The 19,663-nt window shown below is 54.5% G+C and overlaps 1 protein-coding gene and 1 long non-coding RNA gene across 3 annotated transcripts in view; both read right to left on the minus strand.

The window, feature by feature from the left end:
* The window catches only part of LOC114903708, a 106,743-nt gene extending 95,561 nt beyond the window's left edge, over nucleotides 1–11,182 (minus strand). For both annotated transcript variants that reach the window (XR_003795789.1, XR_003795788.1), the window contains exons 1-5: nucleotides 8,854–11,182; nucleotides 8,310–8,389; nucleotides 7,820–8,064; nucleotides 7,081–7,631; nucleotides 4,654–4,784 (exon numbers count right to left, since the gene is read on the minus strand). This is a non-coding gene — a long non-coding RNA (uncharacterized LOC114903708). The remainder of the gene's footprint in view (nucleotides 1–4,653; nucleotides 4,785–7,080; nucleotides 7,632–7,819; nucleotides 8,065–8,309; nucleotides 8,390–8,853) is intronic.
* A 931-nt stretch (nucleotides 11,183–12,113) lies between these two features.
* The window catches only part of ZNF438 (zinc finger protein 438), a 186,463-nt gene continuing 178,913 nt past the window's right edge, over nucleotides 12,114–19,663 (minus strand). Inside the window, exons 8-9 of the transcript XR_003795774.1 lie at nucleotides 14,380–14,496; nucleotides 12,114–12,194 (exon numbers count right to left, since the gene is read on the minus strand). The gene's annotated coding sequence lies outside the window, so the exon portion shown is untranslated. The remainder of the gene's footprint in view (nucleotides 12,195–14,379; nucleotides 14,497–19,663) is intronic.

Consider the following 19,663-nt stretch of genomic DNA (forward strand, 5'->3'; position numbering starts at 1 on the left):
TGTGGCTTTGTCCCATTACACAGTCACCAGGAAACACAGCACATCCTTCCCGAAGTAAAGACGCAGCCAGGCAGCCCTGCATCCAAAGCTCAGCTCCACCGCCTGCCAGCCACGTGGCCCTGGGCAAGTTAGGGAACCGTCTTGCTTTCCTTATCTGTAAAATGGGCACAGCCACCCTTGCCTTCCTTCAGGGTTGCTGCAAACACAGGGCTGGTCTCCGAGTCAGTGCCTGATCAACAGCAGAGGCCGTATGATGTGGTGCTTAATGGATTCGGAAACCCCCTTTTCATCTTCTTCACGGGAGTAGATAGATACCATTGCACCCATTTTACAGATGGGGAAACAGGCAGATAACTTGCCTCAGAGCTAATCGCAAGCCTGGTGCTCATTCCACTGCATCACAAGCCTTTCTCCCTTTGCTTCTTTTTTCGGTTAAATCCAACCACCACCTACAAGCCCCCTTTCCTTTCAGGCCCTCCCTTCTCACTCAGCATGGGTCGCAGCGTCCCTTTCCCTGCAGCCCGGCTCCCGTGAGACAGGTGGTCCATTGCCTCATCCAGCCGCCTTTAACTGAGCAAGAGAGGGCCTTACCGCTTTGCTCGGGTCCCAGCTCTTACTAATGCCATTAAAATGCCTTCCGCCGCTCCAAGGTGTAAATGTGTTCCAGAGGCTGGTGATTGTCTATGCAAAGATGCATGTATAGTAAGAACAGTCTGGTAAGTGGCTTAAAGGCTTACAGCAGAGTGGAAGACTAGCTTTCATCATTCGAGGTGTTTTGCAGGGCAAATGGTGACAATTGCTCCGTCTCCGCGAACACGACGCTGGCATCAAAACCAAGGAAGCGAAAGTCCAATGATGAGGCCCCCGAAGGAGGGGAGGGGAGCTTAGCGTTCTGCTGGTAGGGGAGCTCGATGCTGAATCCCACGAGGAGGGGCAGCCTGCTTCGGTTACCACATCAGGATCCCAAACTCCCAGGCCCCAGGTCCAAGACCCTCACCGGTGGGGCAGCCCCGCGGCTTGCCCATGGCAGCAGAAACGTGGAGGTCAGGAGGTGGATCGTCTCGACCTTCACCCGCCTGCCTGTTCCATCTGGAATTCTCTGCCTACACAGCCAGGGCCTGGCGGCCATCAGAGGTCCCCAAATGAAATCCTCCTAATCAAGGGCTTTGCTGATGTCTTAGCATTTCTAGGGTGACCTAATTCCTTGTGTCAGTTTTCCACAACTTTTCTATTTTTTTCCTCTCTTTTCTATAAGAGCAAATCCCTGGACTGAGACCAAGTGGTTCACGGTGCCAAGAAACCAGAGAGGCTGCAGAGGCTCTGAGCACGATGCAGAAAGGCTCCCGGTTGCCAGCACCACCCTGCAGAGGGGCTGCCCGGGAGGCCCCAGCTGCACCCCCGGGCCCGGAAGGGCTCACAGCCCAGGTGCTTACCAAGCACCGCCCAGGGCACGCGTCTAGAGCCTACTGACTCGGGAGTGAAAGCCCTGACCAGCCGCCCAGGCGATTCCAGGTGCTTCCTGCCTATCAGTCATTTGATAGGTACCGTCACCATCGTCATCATCCCCCACCCCGCTGTGATGATGGGGGTGAACAGGACAGGACCTTAATCAACCTTCCCGATTCCCCCCGGGGGTGGGAGGCGAGGAGCTGGTGGGAGTGTTTGGTTCAAGCCCCGGCACTCCGGTTCACACTCTCTCCTTTTAACCATTTTGCTCTCTCTTCTCCTGCCTCTTTCCAGGCCACCCTCACTCTTCTCTTGCCATTTCTGTGAGAGGAGGGGTACACAGTAGACTTTGCAGGTGAGAAGCATGAAGCAGATGACAGGACTCGCTTGGATTACCCTACTCAGAGCGGTCACCGGGTTGGGAATCCAACATTTCCAGACTAACTTTCAAGAAGCCTCATTAGAATGATCCAATAGAGGAAGAAATCCCCATATCTGCCTCTTCAGCGTTAATGTGCACCCAGATTCCCTGGAGGTGGAGTGTAAAGGCAGCCTCCGATTTGTCAGGTCTGGGTGGAGCCCAGAGGCTGCATTTCTACCAGGCGCCCGGGTGATGAGAAGTTTCTGGTCTGAGGCCTGCCTCTGAGCACCAAGGCCCCAGAGCACAGATGTGCAGACCGGATTCCTGGGGTCTCCTGAGGCTGCCTCAGAAGCTGGCCTGGGGCTTGTGGGAAGGGGTTTTGAGTATGATTCTGCTCGAAAGGGGGGTTTTTCATGCTTTGAAAACAGGTTTGAAAACCGCAGCTCTAAATATAATATCCCATACATTTGGAGAGACTTAACTAGAATATGAAAATAGAAATTTCTCTCCCAAAGATCTTTTTTTTAATACACTTTGCTGACTCAGAGGAATCGGCAGCCATATTTGGACAACTGGCCTCACCGTGACCTCCCTGCTACCTAATGGAAAATGGGAAATGTTGAAGGTATTCTACTTAGAAGTAATTATATTTACATAGCCTCTGTGGCATGCATCTCTCTCTCACATAGATGCTTACAGGGATACTTGCTTCTGGAATTCATCAGCTCCAGCTGTTTACTTCCATTCGAGGCCAGAACTTCATTTTTTTCCCCCTGTGGTTAAGTTTCTTGTGGGAGAGAGGGGGAGGGAAGGCTTCTAAGAAGCAATTATCAGAAATTGTTACCGTCCCTGAAAAATCAATCTGTCCCGAATTCTGAGAGCTCGCCACCGGATCAGAGGAAACGAGATATCGGGGTTTTGAGCTGGACCGTAGGAGAATCCAGCGTTCTCCATCCTCTCCAGATGTCGTCTGCCAGGAAAGGATTCTGTGATCAAATAAGATGGGGACGCGCTGGGCTGAACAAGTGTCTCCACTCTAGGATTCCTGGGAGTCCTTCGTAAGTTAGCACGGCATCGTGCTCCAAAGGGGGACTAGAGTCTGCAGTGTTGCCCAAGTTGCCTCGATCACAGGGCCTGCTTCTCATAGACCTTCTCGAGGGACACTGACATTCCATGGACTCCAATTTCTGGGACCAGCTAATAGAGCCCCAGCTGTGGAGCATCTAACAAAACCCCCGAAACCGAGCAGACATCTTCCCACGTGGTCTGGTTCCCTCCGCCAGACACCAAGGCCTCCCACGTCCGGAATCACAATTCCAGGAAGGTCCTGCCGGAGACCCTCGGCAGCCCTCAAAGTGTGATGGCTGAGGCTGAGGCCAGAGGGTCGCCCCAGAGGCCGAGTGCCGCTGGTGCGAGCCTGGGACTGGCTTTCATTCCCCTTTGTGTCTCTAGGGTGGCCTGCAGGGAGCCGCCTGTAAATGTGGGATACACTGGATGTGGCGGGTCAGGGGAAGACGGTCTGGAGAGCAGCCAGGAGGAGGTGCCCAAGCCAGAGGACGTACAGAGGCTCCCAGGAGGGCAGGGAGAGTGGGAGCGAGGCCTCTGGTGTACGGGGCTGGGATCCGGCAGAGGGCAAGGGAGCAAGGGGCGTCTTCCGGGAAGGAGGGGGGCACGGGGGAATCAGCGCCTCACCTTGGCTTGCGTGGACTTCCCTTCAGCTGCTCTAGAGCCTCAGCGTACTCATGTCTCAGACAGGGTTCTCTGACCATTTAAGGACCCTTGCAGGTCTGGCAGTGAAAGCCTCTTGCATCTTTTTTGAAAACCAGTGGTTTTTTTTTTTTTATGTGAAAACGTGTGTTTAGGCATAAAGATGCAACACACAATCAGAAACCACTATTCTATGAACAATGACATGATTACCTCCTCTAAGAACACAGAAATTAAGGTTTTATTGATTGATTGATTTTTGGCGGCGTCGGGTCTTTGTTGCTGCACACGGGCTTTCTCTAGTTGTGGCGAGCGGGGGCCACTCTTCGTTGTGGTGCACAGGCTTCTCATTGCAGTGGCTTCTCTTGTGGCAGAGCACAGGCTCTAGGCGCGCGGGCTTCAGTAGTTGCGGCACGTGGGCTCAGTAGTTGTGGCTTGCGGGCTCTAGAGCACAGGCTCAGTAGTTGTGGCGCACGGGCTTAGTTGCTCTGCGGCATGTGGGATCTTCCCGGACCAGGGCTCGAACCCGTGTCCCCTTCATTGGCAGGTGGATTCCTAACCACTGCCCCAGAAATTAAGTTTTAAAGGAATGCCGTGAGGAGGTAATTCTTTAAAGTCCTCGTCAATTTATTTTGTAACAAAGATGAAATTTATTTGGCTCTGATCACAGTTCTGTCATGTTTACTTTCTTCATCCCAAAGTGTGATGACGGTCCATCCAAGGCAAGCTGGGTGACCTTGGTGTTGCACAGACAAGCATTTTTAATTTCAGTAGTTATGTTTTTGTTTTAACATTCATTCGAAAAAATGTAAACTAGAACCTCAAGTCTATGCCTCCCTGCAGGTCCTTGCTTCGCTAGAGGCTAACGTAGGTGGTGGCCCCAGGGCTCTGGCAAATGCTTGGCTGCGAAAGTTTACAAGGTGGGAGCAGAAATGAGAATTGTGAGCGGGTGACTGCAGTTGTAGATGCCCAGGAAAATTCAGGGATGCCCCCAGGAAAGAATGTCCCCCGACTGCGAGGGAGCTGGTCCCTGGGGCTGGGCAGGCAAGGCTGCAGGATCACAGGCTGAGCATACACTCCAGCCGCCCCGAGTCCCCTCCAGCCGGCACCCAGGGGGGCTGAGCCGCACAGAAGCTCACCTGGTTTTCCAAACAACAGCAATGAACGCATGTTCCCTGAGTCTTCAGAACCCAGCGTCAAGGACTGCATCGCTCCAGCCAAGCCTGATGGTCCCTGGGAGTGACAGATGCCCGAGGACACGTACAAAAGTCTGTGGATGAAAAGAAAACACCAAAAGGGGACAATTTTCTGCCCATCCAGCTGCCTGACGCTGATCGGGCTTCTGTCTCTTTGGATTCCAAACCCTGGATTTCATTCACTGGCCGAGACTGTCTTAATTCGTCCTGCTCCCAGGACACCTGGCAAGACTGTGTTTAAAGTGTAACAGAGAGAAACTTCAGTCGCTCTAAAGAAGTCCCCGTTTGACCCTTTCACACTGCAGTTCGAAGTGATGCAGGCCTCGGCGTGCGCCGTGGCCAGGCTTAAATAATGCGAAACTTTCTGTTTTCCGACTACGGCTCCAACCTGGCTTAGGCAGAGGGCTCTGTCCATTTGTCACACTCCTGCGGGGGTAATAAGAGTCCCTGGGACTTCGTGAGGGCTCCTTATATCAGGCACTATTCTAAGAACTTGACACTAACCCATTTAACCCCGAGAACCAGGGATGGTTATTATTCCCGTTTCACGGATGAGGGGAGTAAGGCCTTACTGAGAGGCTACGGAAATCCAGAGCTGGGCTTTCGAACTCTTGGCCACTCACCGCCCCCACCCCGGGGAAGAGGTTCAGGACCTAAAGCCTTTCTAATCTCAGGCTCAAAAGCACAAAAACAAACACCAGACATGTGGATTTCCACAGTCAGTAATTCTCAGCGTGGATTGAGGTGACCAGAGTTTCCTCTAGAACAATGTGGGAATCGAAGAATCTAGAGGGATCTCCAGGCGCCTGGGTTTGAGAAACGTGGCTTCATGGCTGAGGAAATGCTACCTGGGTATGTAGCCCTAACTCCCAGCCACCTAGTGGGGAGAGGTTGGAGGGGGGAAGGGACTGAGGGACCTTCTGGAACCTTCTGGAACCTTCGTCTTGGGGTCTGGCCCAGGAAAGAGATGGGGTTTGGGGGTTTGCTGGGAAGCCCATTTGACCGGCTGCCTCCGAGCCCCAGGGCGTAACAGGGCTCGTTCTGTGCAGAATTGCTGATGTTGTGCAGTGACCGACCTGCCTTTGTTCCTGGGCCTGTGGCCACACTGCGCACTGCTGTCTGGTTGGCAGCCTCGGGGGTTGTGCGGGTCCGCGTGCAGCATCCTGCCCACCCTGATCCCGTGTGACACTTGGCGACCGGCCATCACTGCTGCTCCTGGCCTGGGAGAAGCCCAGTAGACAAGAGGAAGTGGGCTGGGGGCCTGTCTCCCAGGGCCCCAGGAGCTGGGGGCCGGCCAAGTGGACCCCCTTCCGCAGCCTTGGACAGAGACGTCTCTAGACCTTGGTGGGTAAAGTGGGTCTAACCTGTCTGCCCGCAGGGCTCGGGCTCAGGCCTCTTTTAGCCTCACCCACTTCCCCAGGAGCGCCGCCATCTGGGGGCTTGAAAAACGCCTCTGTGCTGGGGATTCCAGCCTTCTGTCTGCACTAAACTCCTGCCCGCCTGACATCCTCACGTGGATTTTATGTGTGTCTCACACTTCACCCCAATCGCCCCACACCAGGCCTGCCCCCTCCTTGGGTGATGCCAACCCCATCCGCCCAGGCACCCAGGCGCCTAGTCCAACGCCCTGGACGCGGTCCCTGGTTTCTTTCTTTCTTTCTTCCACACGTCACATCCAGTCCACCACGAACTGGCACCTAGGTCAGGAGCCTCCTCTCCTGGATTGCTGCTGTGGCGCCTGCCCTTGCTTCCCACTCCGCGGGGCGAGGCCTCACCCTGTGCGTCCCCTGTGGCCCTCTGAGGCCCCGCACACTCAGAGCTCAGACCCCTGACTGGCCTGCTGCACCCCTGGCCTAGTGTCCTACGCTCTGCGCCTCTTCCCTCCAGCCCAGGGCGGGGGGCTCCGACCTCAGGGCCTTTGTCCCTCCACTGGGGGTGCGCTTCCCAGATACCCGAGTAGCTGCTTCCTCGCCTCCAAATTCGTGCTCTAAGTGCCACCTTCACGGGTCACTCTACTCATAACGGCCGTGACGCGTCATCCTCTCCCTCTCGCCTGATTCCTCTTTCTCCGTAACGGTTTCCCTTCGAATAAACCACAGTTGACTTCTTTGCCTTCAGCATCTGTCCGCTTCCTTGGCAGGAGGAGCAGGGATTCTGGCCCGTTCCTGTCGCGCTCCGTCTGGGCACCTCCTGCCTGCTGCCGAGGAGGTGCTGATGCAGTCTGTCACCTGAAAGCCCTGCCTGTCCTGCGCTTTATGGAGAAACGCGCTCTTCAAACACAGGGGACCCTCGTGGTTAAGATGCACAATTTGCAAACTGAAGACCTGCAGGTCTCCGCCCCGGTATTTCCCAGGTCCCCAGGAGGCTCACCTCTCTATTTAGTCCCAGCTTTGCAGCTCTCAGCCATCAAGGGTCGGGGAGGACCGCCAACAGGACATCTGAGCCGTGACACAGGGACCATCTCCTCTTCTGGCCGGGACCCTAGGGAAGCCTGGAGACCAGGAGGCATCCCGAGAAGCAGTCAGGTGACACGGCAGCTGGAGGTTTGCCCACCGTGGGCTGGCAGGTGACGGGCTGGGACAGGAAGTTCAGGCAGGCAGGTGGGCAGCACCCTGACACCCTCAGAGCTCAGAGCAGGGGGGACCCCAGTGTCAGGTGTGTATCCCCACTGGACTGTGAGCCCCCGGGGGCGGGGGTCCATTTCTCTGCCCAGCGGCTGGCTCGGAAGCTGGCACACGGTGGGCACCGGTCAGATGTGAGCTAGGCGAGCAAGGCGTTCGCCAGCTGGCCCCTGGTGCACTTCCTCGTTTGCAAGTTTCCGGCCCGAGGGTGCATGACTGGAGGGTGTGGATCCCCAGATTTTGCCTCATGGTTGATTTCTTGGGTCCACTGCTCCCTTCGAGGTCAGGCAGCTGTGACTGCTACATACGAGAACATTGCAGAGTGGCTTCATTCCCAGCCACCCCGGGTAATTTGTGGGGTACACCCTGGAATCCAGAAAAACAATGGAGCCCTGCCCGGTCCCCGAAAGAAAGAACTAAAGTGCTGCAAGCAATGTGGAAAAGAGAAAAGGGCTTGGATGCACAGAACAAGCAGAATCGTGTCACACCTGCCCCCGCCGGCCCTTCGGCTCGTGTAGGGGAACAGGATGGAAAGGGCGGCCTGCGCCCATCTCCCTGCACGCATCCCCGGATGGGGAGCCTGCGGGTGCAGCCTCCCCGCTCCCGTGGACACTCCTCTGTTCACAGCTCTCTTGCAGCTCTTCCTCTTCAGATGGTTGGAAGGGGTAGGAGTTAAACTCGCAGGCTTGAAGCTTGAAGCCTGGGACACTTTCCATCAGTGCGCTGGGCACCTCTGCAGGGGACCAAACCTGTGACCTCCTGGTGCCTGTAAACCGGGGCGCCCCAGTCCCTCCCAGCCTTTCAGGTTTCCTTATTCATGCTTCCCAAGCGGCATTCCCCCCCACCCAAAGGAACCCGCACACCAGGAGAGCCGTCCCCCCGAGCTCCCCCAGAGTGGTCACAAATGGCTCCGTTTCTCCTGACAGCTACTTAGCTTGGGCATCATTGGAAAACTCAGCTCCACGGCGAGTAACAAACCTGGAAAGAATGTCGGTCTTCACTGGGATTTCATATGACAGGTTTCTGGCTCTGAACCTGGATAAGATTAACTCTTCGTTCTAAGGAAAAAAAAAAAAAAAAAAACCAACTAATTCTCCGAAATAGCGGTTTAGTGGGAAAATGTGCAGCTTTGAAAGCATCACGGGCAGTCCGATTCGTACGTCCCTTTTCCAGGCCTGCATATTTTCTGTGTCTGATAATATGTTTGTTACACCTCCTCTTGGCCAGGGACACATACAGTAAATCGTCGTCTCGAACCATGTAATCTCTTAACCATAAGGCTCCAACATCTGCTGACCAGTTGTTGGATGGTGGGATCATTAACATGACTTCTAATTTTACTCTTTGAATTTAACGTAACAAGTTTTAATGAGTGTATGTAACTCATACTTTCCAACTTCAGAGACTCCTGAAAGAGAAACCTATGCTTTTATAACCCGTCTCTGAAGTACACGGTTGTATTTTTAAATCCTATTCCCTCCCCCTCGCCCTGCCCCATACACAGCTGCATCATACAACAGACCCACTGGACATTATCTCCCTCTCCAGAATCTGCATTCGAATATTTCTCTAGGTTTTGGTGAAGAGTCCCTTTCAACTTCATGCTCGTCAGATGTCAGATACGTCAGATGTCCTATTCTTCATGTGGAGATTAGACTTTCATCCACCTATTCAAAACCAAATTGCAAATTGGCGTCAGAAAGACAACCCTTGAGTCATGTTGGGAGAATTCAGTTTCAAAACTTGCTTTCACCTCATGCCTGTTTTTACTGAAATGAGCTGGGCTTAGGAATGGCTTATTCCTGCCAATCTGGTACAGTGTTGCCCTCTCCCCCTTCCCTGGCTATGCCCTCAATGCCCAGCCTAGAAAGAGACTGATTCTGATTAAATGCCGCTTTGGATTGACCTCTTTTTATTCAGAGTCTTGCCTCCATCAACATATTTGGGGATACTTTTAAGGAACAAACTCCAAGAAGCCAGAGCAGAAACGTTCAACCCAATAACATACGCGACAGAGAAATCATCCCTTGAACCGTTGCTCGCTGTAGCTGTGTTTATCATTAACCATCTCCTGGAGAATTTCAGGAGGAATTCCCAGATGGGTGTGTCTCCTGTTCCGGGTCTTCTACACTGAAAGCAGGATGATGCTTTTAAAGCAAAAGGCCCAGAACTAACCTGATTAGTGTGGCTTATTAACTCCTGCTGGAAGGTCTGCAGATGTTCTACAGACGCCCGTCCCTGTCTGCCAAGTGCATTTTATCTGCCTAGGAGAGCGGGACAGCGACACCGATAATGGATGGCCCGAGTTAACGAGCAAAGTCTCTTTGTTTGTTATGGGAAATTAAGGGGACGGCTTCCCTCTGATTCTCTCACGTTCACCCAAGTTCAGAGGCAGCATCGCACCGCTGCATTTTGTGTGGAGGGCCACATCTCAAGCGGGTGGCGTGGTCTCAAACGCATGAGGCTGTTGAACTTGACCCAAGTCAAGATGAGGTTCCTCTGTCCCTCGGCAGACAGTATTAGGCTCTGCTTCATGCCAGGCGCCTGCCAGGCCCCAGGGACACAGAAGTGAAGCAGAACAAACGCGCTGCTTTCTTGGCACTAACTTTCTAGCATGAGGAGAGAGATGAGAAACCAGTGAATGATTTGACCTCGGCAGTGAAAATTTTCCACCAAAGACCTAAAGAAAGTTTCCTCGATTCTTTGGGGGACTAGGGATTTACTATGTTTCTAGAATTCTTGGGAAAGTTTATCTGTAGAACTTCTTTTGAGAGCTAGGGGTGGTACTGGGTCTGGTGAAGAGGCGGGAGCTGCAGCTATGGGTTGGGAGAAATCTGGAGGGAATCTAGTCCAAGGACGTCGTCACATAGAGGTAAGGACGCAGGCTGCAGTCAAGGGGGGAGTAGGAGGTGCTGCCACCACCAGCTTTGGTCCAAACATCTGTAAAGAAGACAGAAGGAGGGAAGAAGATGGGCACAGTGACACGGGAAAGGGGGAAGGGGGAGGCAGAGAGGCGAGGAAGGGGGAGGGCAGGTGGGGACCAACTTGGGAGGGGCCTCGGGCTGTGGAATCAAGTCCTCCCGGAAGGATGGAGCCAGCTCCATCCTTCAGGCTCCGTCAATGGGACGGAGGCTGGCTCCCCTGCAGTGAGTTCCCAGCTGATGTGGGCCATTTCAGTTTGTTCCCTGTCTAAGCTCTTCCCTTTGTCCCCGCCCTGTTATGGGGCAAGTTGCCACCTGAAAAGAGTCCAAAGGAGCATAAACAGTGCAGGGGTTGCCACGGTGCATGTTTCAATGGACTATTATCCAAAGGAATAAAGTAAATGACCTACAGAGCCCAGGCAAAACGAGGCAGCACTTCGATTGCTCCAGTGCCCTACCTTCTGAAAAGTACGAGGAAGCATCCTTGGAACGATTTACCTCTTCGGTTGAGCACGTATTCGATGCAGCTGAGCCGGTGTCTGGCACCTGCTGTGCCACCCTGGTGGCTCGGAGGCTCGGAACCGAGCTGGGCGGGGGCGCGCGTGCCGCCTGGGCTCTCCCTGCTCTGCCCTCGGGATGGCCCTCGCCAGCCACCCGCCCTGTTCACCTCTCAGGGGTTCAAGCGTGGCTTCCCTGGGCCAGGGCTGGTCCAGCCGCGTCAGCCCCAGCATCCTTGCACGCGCGGTCCCCAAGCTGGAGCGCAGACGCCCACCAGGCTCCCCGAGCTCTTCCGGGGGGCCGCTGACAGCACGGAGGGGGGGGCACAGGGAGGAAAGAGAAGGCGCAGGGAGGAGGACGTCGCCACGCGGGCAGTCCTCGGGCACTTCAGCCTCGTCCTGTGGGAGTCCATCTCGCTGGCCTGTCCGCAGCCCTCAGCCCCTGGCGCCATCCCCGCGTGGCTGGCATCCCCACCCATTCAGCTCCCCGAAGCGGGACCCTGGGAAGCGGCCCCCAGGCTGCCCCCCGTCCCTCCCCGCACCCCGCCTGCCTGCGGCCCCCTAGACCCACCGTCCGCCCTCCAGCCTGGGCCGGCCAGTCTGGAGCCACAAAGGGCTGTGCGCGGGCACTTCACACAGTTAGTTCACTCGTCTCCGCAGGAAGTTGGGGTGGGCGGCTCCGGGGCGGGGTGGGGTGCCTCTGAGGGTGGGAAGCCCACCTGTTTCATCCGGGCTCAGCCCCCAGCACAGGTGCGCGCCCGGGCACGTTGGCCTTGATGGAAGAAGGGAGTGGCCCTACTTCCCTCCCTCGGTCCAGGCCCCCGAGTTCGCGGCCTCCCAGGGGCTCTCCCCGCCCTTGACTGTCCATCCTCAACACAGCCGAGGCTCCAGAAGATGAAAAGCCCAGAGACTCTGCGTCTGGAAACCCCCGGGGGTGCCCACTGCCACAGAGACGAGGGCACGCAGTCCGGCCCGCCAGCCCCAGTGACCCCCTCCAGTGCCCCCCACACTTGCCGGCACCCACGGTCAGCATCACGTCCTCCCTGCACGCCTTCCCTTCTCCAGGCTCCCAGTCTACATCACCTCCCCCAGGAAGCCCTCCTCTGCTGTCCTGCAGCACGCACCCAGTTCCTGAGAGGCCCCTGTGCCCCGCTTCCCTTCCCTCCCGGTTTGGCCCTCCACGGGTTGATTCAGCTGCCAGATGCAGGGCAGAACACGAGGGAGAGTGAGGTTGGAGGGGCAGAGGGAGAGTGCACGTTGCCCTTGAACTTGAGACCTCATTCCTCTGGGCGGGTCAGTGGCCTGGCTGCCCTTCAGAGGCAGCACCCAGCCCCACTGCAGCCCCGCCCCAGCACGAGGCTCCACGATGACAGATTCCGGCCCCACGATGACAGATTCCGGCCCCACGGAAGGGTGCTGGGAAAGATTTCCGGAGCCGCGGTGGCCTTTGAAAAAGCCCGATAAATATTTCAATCAGAGAGATAAAGGACCAGACTGATGGGCCCCGTTCAGGCTGGAGCCGGGCCCGGGGAGCAGAGGCGTCTCAGGCTCACCCCCTGCTCCCTGGTCCCCGCAGCCTGGCCTTGTCTCCAGGCAGAGGCTGTCAGTCCCACCCCGGGGGCCCCCGGAGAATCAGAGACGCCACAGCTGTGGCCACGCTCATAAAAAGAGATTCATAGAATCAGGGCCTCTTCCCCCCGCCCTCCGAACCCCACCCAGGGCCTTCCCACTGGCATCTCCCGCTTTCTCTCTGGTTGGGCAATAAGATGAAGCAACCCTCTCGTCTGCAAGAGGCATGGACACAACAGGGAGCTTGGGCAATGTGGTTACTGGGATGGACATCTGACTCTGTGTCCAGCACGCCTTCCTTGGCGAGCCCTCTCTCCACAGAGCGGGCGGCTCTCTACTCACTGCAACCTGTCCCAGACCCAGAGCGGGCAGGTGACCGGGGCTTGAGTAGGGACAGCACACAGCCCAGACCCGTGGCCAGGCCCCAGGTCCTCCCCTGGACACTCTGCTGGCCGAGCGGAGAGGCTGCTCTGTGCGGCCGTGAGCTCTAAGGCCCGGCCCATGCCAGCCCCACGTGCAGGTCTGTTTGGAGAATAAACCCAGCAAGCCGGAGGGGACCAGCGATGGAGGCTTGGTGACATCATCACTTGGGCATCTGGCGGCAGTTGCGTGAACTTTCTGGCTGGGTTAGCCAACCCTGCCCCCCACCTTCCCCGCTTCCTCGCTGGCATCCTGTCTGGTGCAAACGCTGAGCATCGGGAAGCTCGCTGCAGAGGGACACCGTGGTTTCTGGCCACGGGCAAAGGATGCCAGTCCCTTAAATGATGCCCGAACAGGCAGTTTGGAAGAGGTGTGATAAGGAGTCACCCCTCCTTTGCTTCGAGGGACTCACCGCCGCTGGTGGCACTGATAAGTAACCCAAGGCAGCCTGAGGGGAAGAGAACCCAAGTCTCCAGAGTATCTGCCCCAGGGCTGGGCTTCCCCTTACTGCCCACAAGCCTCTGATTGAAGCGGAATCGGCCCATTCTTCAGAGGGGGACGTGAAGGCATGGGACGGAGAGTCACCCCCTGGTTCACGCTGACAGTGTGGGGTAGGCCAGCATCCAAACCCACGTCTGTCTGGCGCCTGGGCCCGCGGTTTTCCGACGGGCCATTCAGCTTCACAAGGGCAAGGGGAGATGGGCCCTCTCTCTAGAGAGGCTGGGGAAGGCCTCCACAGAGGGCGGCCTCCGACCTCCGCATCATCACGCATCTCCCGGAACTGCAGTGTCACCCTCCGTGGAGACCGGGGCGCCAGGAGGGCCCTGCTCCCAGCCAGCGCTGGAACGTGCCGACAGACACTGCTACACAGGCAGGGTGCAAAAGCGGCTTCTGGAACCATCCTTCCTGCAGCCCAGGAAGAAGGGAAGGCACAGGCTGGGGGCCCCAAGACCTGGAGGAGGGGGTGGAGGCTGGGCTGCCAGGTGGGGGGATGGGATGGGTGTCCCGAGCTGCAACGCACCTCTGCGCCCCAGCACACGTGCATCCAGGTGATCCCTAAAACGATGCAGGAGTGGAGCGAGGGGAGAGGGCTTGTTTGCAGCTTTGACAAATGGCTCTTGAGGGATATGGATTTTCCCACAATAAATTACACACACACACACTCGGATTCCTATCTCCAACGGCCATTGTCCTGGCCGATTGCAGCTCCAGTCTGGGTGCTCACATCTGCCGGGTGCCTTTAACGGGCTCTCAGCCATGTTTTGCAGGCACAGGCCATGGAGCAGGGACACTCAGCTGATTGGCTGCCTGCCCCCATCCCCCCAGCCCCCCAGCCCCCTCAAGCCCCCCAGCCCCCCGGTTAGAAATGGCATTTTCCACTGAGGAGCCACGAGCACCAGAGAGAAACTGGAACCCCAGGTAGAGCACAGGGATGCCAGCAGCATCTCCTAGCAGAGACAATGTGGGCTGCTCCTTTGGCAGAAAGGTGCCACCCAGGGTGGGGAGCTGCAGCCCCAGGAAGGTGGCACGGGGCTTCACTGCCTGATTTTTGGTCAGTCTCTCCTGAATGCCAAGCAAAAATAAAAAATAAACAAAGAAGCAAAAATCCACCAGCACCCATAGCCACTAAACATCACTCACCTTTAGAATGCAATTAAGAAAGTTCTGGAGCTTTTCTCTTGGGGTCCATTTAAATACTGCAGTGATAGTTATCTGTGACGTCAGTAAAACATCTGGCCTGATGTTCCATATGGGGGCCTGAAAGAAGAGAAGAAGTCCACGTGCTGGAAACGATCTTCAGTCTGTGCTCATCGTTTTCTAAGGGATACCCTCCCCTCGAAGGTCCTTCTTTGGTGATATTTCTGAAATGACCCGGTGGGGTATTTCTACCAGCTCTCACCTTTGGTATTAATACCAGTACCAGCCATTCCTATCTGAAATGTCTTTTATAATTATGTAATTACATACCTCATTGACCCAATTGTTAAGCCCACAGACTGATTAAATATTAACAACCGCTTGGTTCTCGTGGTGTCATTAGTTGGAACACAACCTTGTAATCTCAGGTAACATGCGATGGTAATTATCCTTCACATCCACACACAGCTGAAAACGCAGAGCAGTTAAGCCAGATAAGGTTGCCCGGTAAAATGCACTGCTTTAAATCCTGTTTTACCTCCACCGTCTCCAGCAAGGCGCATTTCAGCCCAGCTCAGGGTTTTTCAGCAGGGGCTGGCTGGCGGCTGGCTGGGGAGGGGGGAGATGCAGGTGTACCAAACAGATCAATCCCCATGGATCCAGCCCTCTCCAGCCATAAATCCGACTGCGCTTCAGAAGTTCTAATGGGATTTTTCCCCGAAGCACTAAGATGGAGATCGGGTTTAGCTCAAGCATCCCTCATTTCAGAAAACAGTGTTCAGTCCGGCAGAGCTCGCCTTGGCTATTCCCTGCAGGCCGAGGAGCTGCAGGAGACTGGGTTCTGGGACCTGGCCTGGACCAGCCCCTCGGGCTTTGAAGGGTCCTTCTGTGCTGGCCTCCTTCCAAACCGGCCTTTTCCTTCAGGCCTTCCTAACCCTTTCCGCTGGAGACCCTCAGCTTCTCCACCCCCTTTCTTCCTCTTCCACACCCTCTGACCCCTTCCATCCAACTCTCCCCCGCCCATGGCGCCCCGAAGAGCCTCTGCCCCATGGCACCCGTGGCTGGCAGGTCAGGAGCTGACTGGGGCGGGCTTAACAAGAGCCTCAGGTGTTGGGTCCACCTAGCTCTCCAGGCTGTGGGGTAGCCTGAGCCGCTTCCCGTTTGGAGGTGCTGCAAACATCCAGTCCGGGAACAAAATCTGCAGAAGCAAAGCCTCCGCACGTGCCTTGGGCAGCCCGGCTGGCCCTCGGGCAGCCCGGCTGGCCCTCGGGGCCTCTCCCGACTTCCTTTCCCGCATGCCCCAGCCGTGCCCTCCTGGTGGATGGGTAATGGTCTGTGTCCTGCCCCGGGCTGTTGGGTGCTACTGCAGTCTCTGTTCAGACCCCAGTGCACGGCTGGTGGACACTCTGGAATGTTCCTACACCATAGCTCAGACATGGGGGAGGACAGCACGGCCTGTCCAGCTCCAGACCTGTCCAGGCTGGCTCTGCTCAGCGCGGAACACCTGCGGCCACCTCCCTTCTGACCCCACGGTGGTGGTGCTGGAGGCTATCTGGAAGGCGAGCGCCTTGAGAAGGATTGTGACATCAAATGTAACATCCCTCTAAACACAAAGGATGGGCTGCCGTGCTCTGCTTGGCTAATAATGAACCAGCATGAATGAGAAAGCATTAGCTAATTATTGCTCAAATCACATTTAAGAAACTACCACTCTTTGCTGAACTTTGGGGAAATGTATAGAAGGATTTGGGCTCATCTTAAAGATGTACTAATGCATGGGCAGCAGGAGAAAAAAGAAGGGGCAGGTTAAGCAGAGCTGATACCAATGAAGCAACTCCATGGGGTGCAGGCGCTGGATGTCAGAACTGGTGAGGGGCTCAGGGTCCCGCAGGCCTCATCACGATGGCCTGGTGCCCTGGTCCTTGCCTCTGACCCTGTGAACCTAATGTCCCATGGCTTTATAAATTAAGAGTGATAAAAGAGGTTGGCATCTATATTACACGCCAGAGACCTCCTGCTTTAGGTCAGAGAGGAAAATGCAAAAAACATCTTTTTTTTTTTTTTTTTTTCCGGCCGCCTGCAGCTGGTGGGATCTTAATTCCCTGACCAGGGATTGAACCCGCACCCTTGGCAGTGAAAGCGCGGAGTCCTAACCACTGGACTGCCAGCGAATTCCCCAATCTCCTTAAAAACAACATTCTTTGCAGCAAATCTGAGGTTTGTATTTAATGCCCAGCAGGGCAGAGCTGTCTAAATCCTCCAAAGCAAAACAGACTGGCAACCATCCTCCCAGGAAGAGAAGGTAGTTTTCTTTTGACAACTCATTTGCTTGATCTTAATTAGCCGCAAGGTTTTCGTTGTTGGTGGTGTTTGTTTATTTAATACCAAAGCCAGGGGAAAAGTCAGATGGAGCAACGTTACCCAACATTCAACTCTCTGGAGGAGAAACTCAAGTCATGAACGTGATTTCTGTCCCTTGTCTGGGGAATTGTTAAAACTAACTTTAAAATTAAGGAGACATGATCGATGGCTCCTGCTTTGCTAATTTCCTATGTGACATCTTATCTAAGGATTTGCCCCTGTAATTAGTCAGCCCCAAGGCAAATTGGGTTGTAAGCCTTTCTCCTCTTCTGACGTTTCAATACAGAAGTTTCATTTTCTGCTCTATGATGTCTCAGCTACCCACCTCTTTATGCCCAGCAAAGCAGCAAACTCTTGTGCCAGCAGCCGGGCTCCTAACCAGGTCCAGCTGCCCCGATGTTTAGTCAGCGCTGTGCCCAGCGTCGTGCATTGTGGCTCCTGCCTTTGTGGATTTATCATTTTTCTTCCCTATTATGAGACTGTTCCCAGGGAATGCTTTTTCGAGGCTGGCAGTACGCATGCGGAGCCCTAGAAACCCGACAAGCCTGTCTGAGCCATGACTGAAAAAGTGGTTTGTCTTACGGCCGCAGTGGGGAAGATGCAAGAGTTTAATTGGGTCCGACTTCAGGATTCAGATCATAGTTTTCCCTGGAGGTGTGCGTGGCAGGAAGCAACATTACCAAATCCAGGACCTTTCTAAACGCTGAAATGAATCAAGTTCCAGGATCATTTGTTAATGGGAAAATGTACGAGAGCATTTGAACGTTTAATTACAATATTCTGTAATTGTTAAATCAGCAGTGACATTACAGAATGCTCTCGGTGACCAGATTACATGATGTATTTCTGTGTGAGAAGGCAACGATGCAAAATGATGTCATCGCAGGCACCTTTCCTGCTCCTTCATCTTCCCCCAAAGGGACCAATTCAAATAGATAATTTGACTTGATTGTTTTTAATTACATCGTAAACATTTCAGGAAAAATTCGAGGATGAAGGTGAACACGAATCAGTTGGTAATAAAAATGCAGGCTCCAATTCTTCTTGGATGACAGATGAAATGAGTTTAATACATTCTTGCTCTGTGGAAAATACGGAACATTTAAAACTGCAAACAACTGAATTCAATTAGCAGACCTCGTTCAAAACAGCTTGGAGAACCGGAGGACCGGGAACTCTTATTATCCACCCACTGCAGACGTAGGAAAGCATCATAGTTCACGGCTGATGGGAATTGGTGGGGAAACAATGTAAAACTGGCCCCTGTGTTTTTCCATCCAGCCTGAACTGGCAAGTAGATCCACTAAGAGCTTCAGCTGCTAATGTTTTCCACCCCTCACCTTTCATAAGCCCTTAATTCATCAGAAGGATAGAAAAGTGGACAAAATACTTTCAGTGTTGAAAGATGGACTGCTAACTGCATTGCTTTCAAATGCAAGTAAATCCCAACGGTGAAGTTCAATTCCGAATTTCCCTCCACTAATAAATCACAATCGGCCACTGTCGGTGGGCCGTACTCTGCTCCCCACCTCAGAAGAAACCGGTCCTGGGCTTGCTTTTTGAGTTGGTGATGCTCCCTGCTTCGGAGAAGAGAGCACATGTTTTATAGAAGGGTGGGCCTTGGCCGTGGTGTTCAAGGGTTGTGTTTTTTGTTGCTTAGCCAGGCCATCACTTTCACAGCCCCGGAAACACACAAACAGCGTGCTTCACACATTTAATTGCTTCGACCTGGCTGCAGCGGGAACCCTGCTGGTCACCTGTGCTGTGGACGGTCCTTCCTCCGTTTAATTAGTTGCTCATCAAGTTTCATGAAAGAAACAGCACCTTGAACTTGAGAAGCACAGCTTACTTAGGAAACCAGAATCTTCTGCGGGTTTCCTCGACCTCCACAGCAGTACGATTCCAATGAAGACATTCATCAGAGTCTCCACATGCCTGCTTTTCATTTACCAGAAGTGGCCCTCTGATGCCCCTAGAGTCAGAGCAGGTGATCCAGTGAGAGGACACCACTCAAATGCCCATCTGGGCATCTATTCTGGAAACCACCCGTCCCCACTTCACTCTGGGAAGGTGCGGGTTGAATGCTTCCTTTGAAGTCTCATTCCTCAGCCCCCTCTCTCTTAATTCAACGTCCTGAAAACGTGCGTTTTGCGTATGTTCTGTGCCTGTGGTACCTTGTCACTTGCACTTTGTATATATCACTTGATAGCATTGGTTCACAAAACCCAGCGAACTGTGCTTCTTGGGCTTGAAAGGTAGGTTTGACAGTTGAGGATTTTAGCCTTCCTTGGGGAGGTGAGAACTTCTGGACAAAGAATGTTGTCTGCCCTTCCGGTAAACAGTGCATGCTGCCCACCCCCACGCTATCAGCTACTGCAGCTGCCCCCTGGTGGGGGGCACTCAGGAGGGTGAAGGTCAGATGCTGGCCCTAGGAAGATGCTACGAAAGGAATCATTTCAATGAGCCCAGACTCTTGCCTCTTCCCATACACAGAAAAGCACTAAAATCACTAACCTCAGATGTCTGTCCTTGGGATTAACAGTCATCTTTTGATGTTGGACTACATTTTTTTTTTTTTTTTCAGCAAAACCTCCTATATATCCTCACTTACCTCTTTGGAACAGTCCCTCAGAGCGATCTCAGAGGCTGATCCCCAGGCTAGAGTCCTCAGTAAGACTCCTGAACTGGCAACTTTCAGGCTGTGCTTTTTTTTTTTCAGTCAACAAACTCACCCAGGAAGACGGGACTCCACTCCACGCCCATCTGCATGAATCCCAAGCCGAGGCGGTAGAAGCGGGCTTTGGGACGGGACGGGAGCAGCTGCTGCCAGGCCCTCGGGGTGTCCGGTCCCCCCCCCCGCACTGGGTGGGGGGGCTTGGGAGGCGGGGTGAGGGCGAGCCTGCCAGGGGGCGGACTCCGCTGTTGG

Source organism: Monodon monoceros, unplaced genomic scaffold (assembly GCF_005190385.1).
Source record: "Monodon monoceros isolate NGI ecotype Baffin Bay Population unplaced genomic scaffold, NGI_Narwhal_1 Super_Scaffold_21, whole genome shotgun sequence".
Lineage (NCBI taxonomy): Eukaryota > Metazoa > Chordata > Mammalia > Artiodactyla > Monodontidae > Monodon > Monodon monoceros.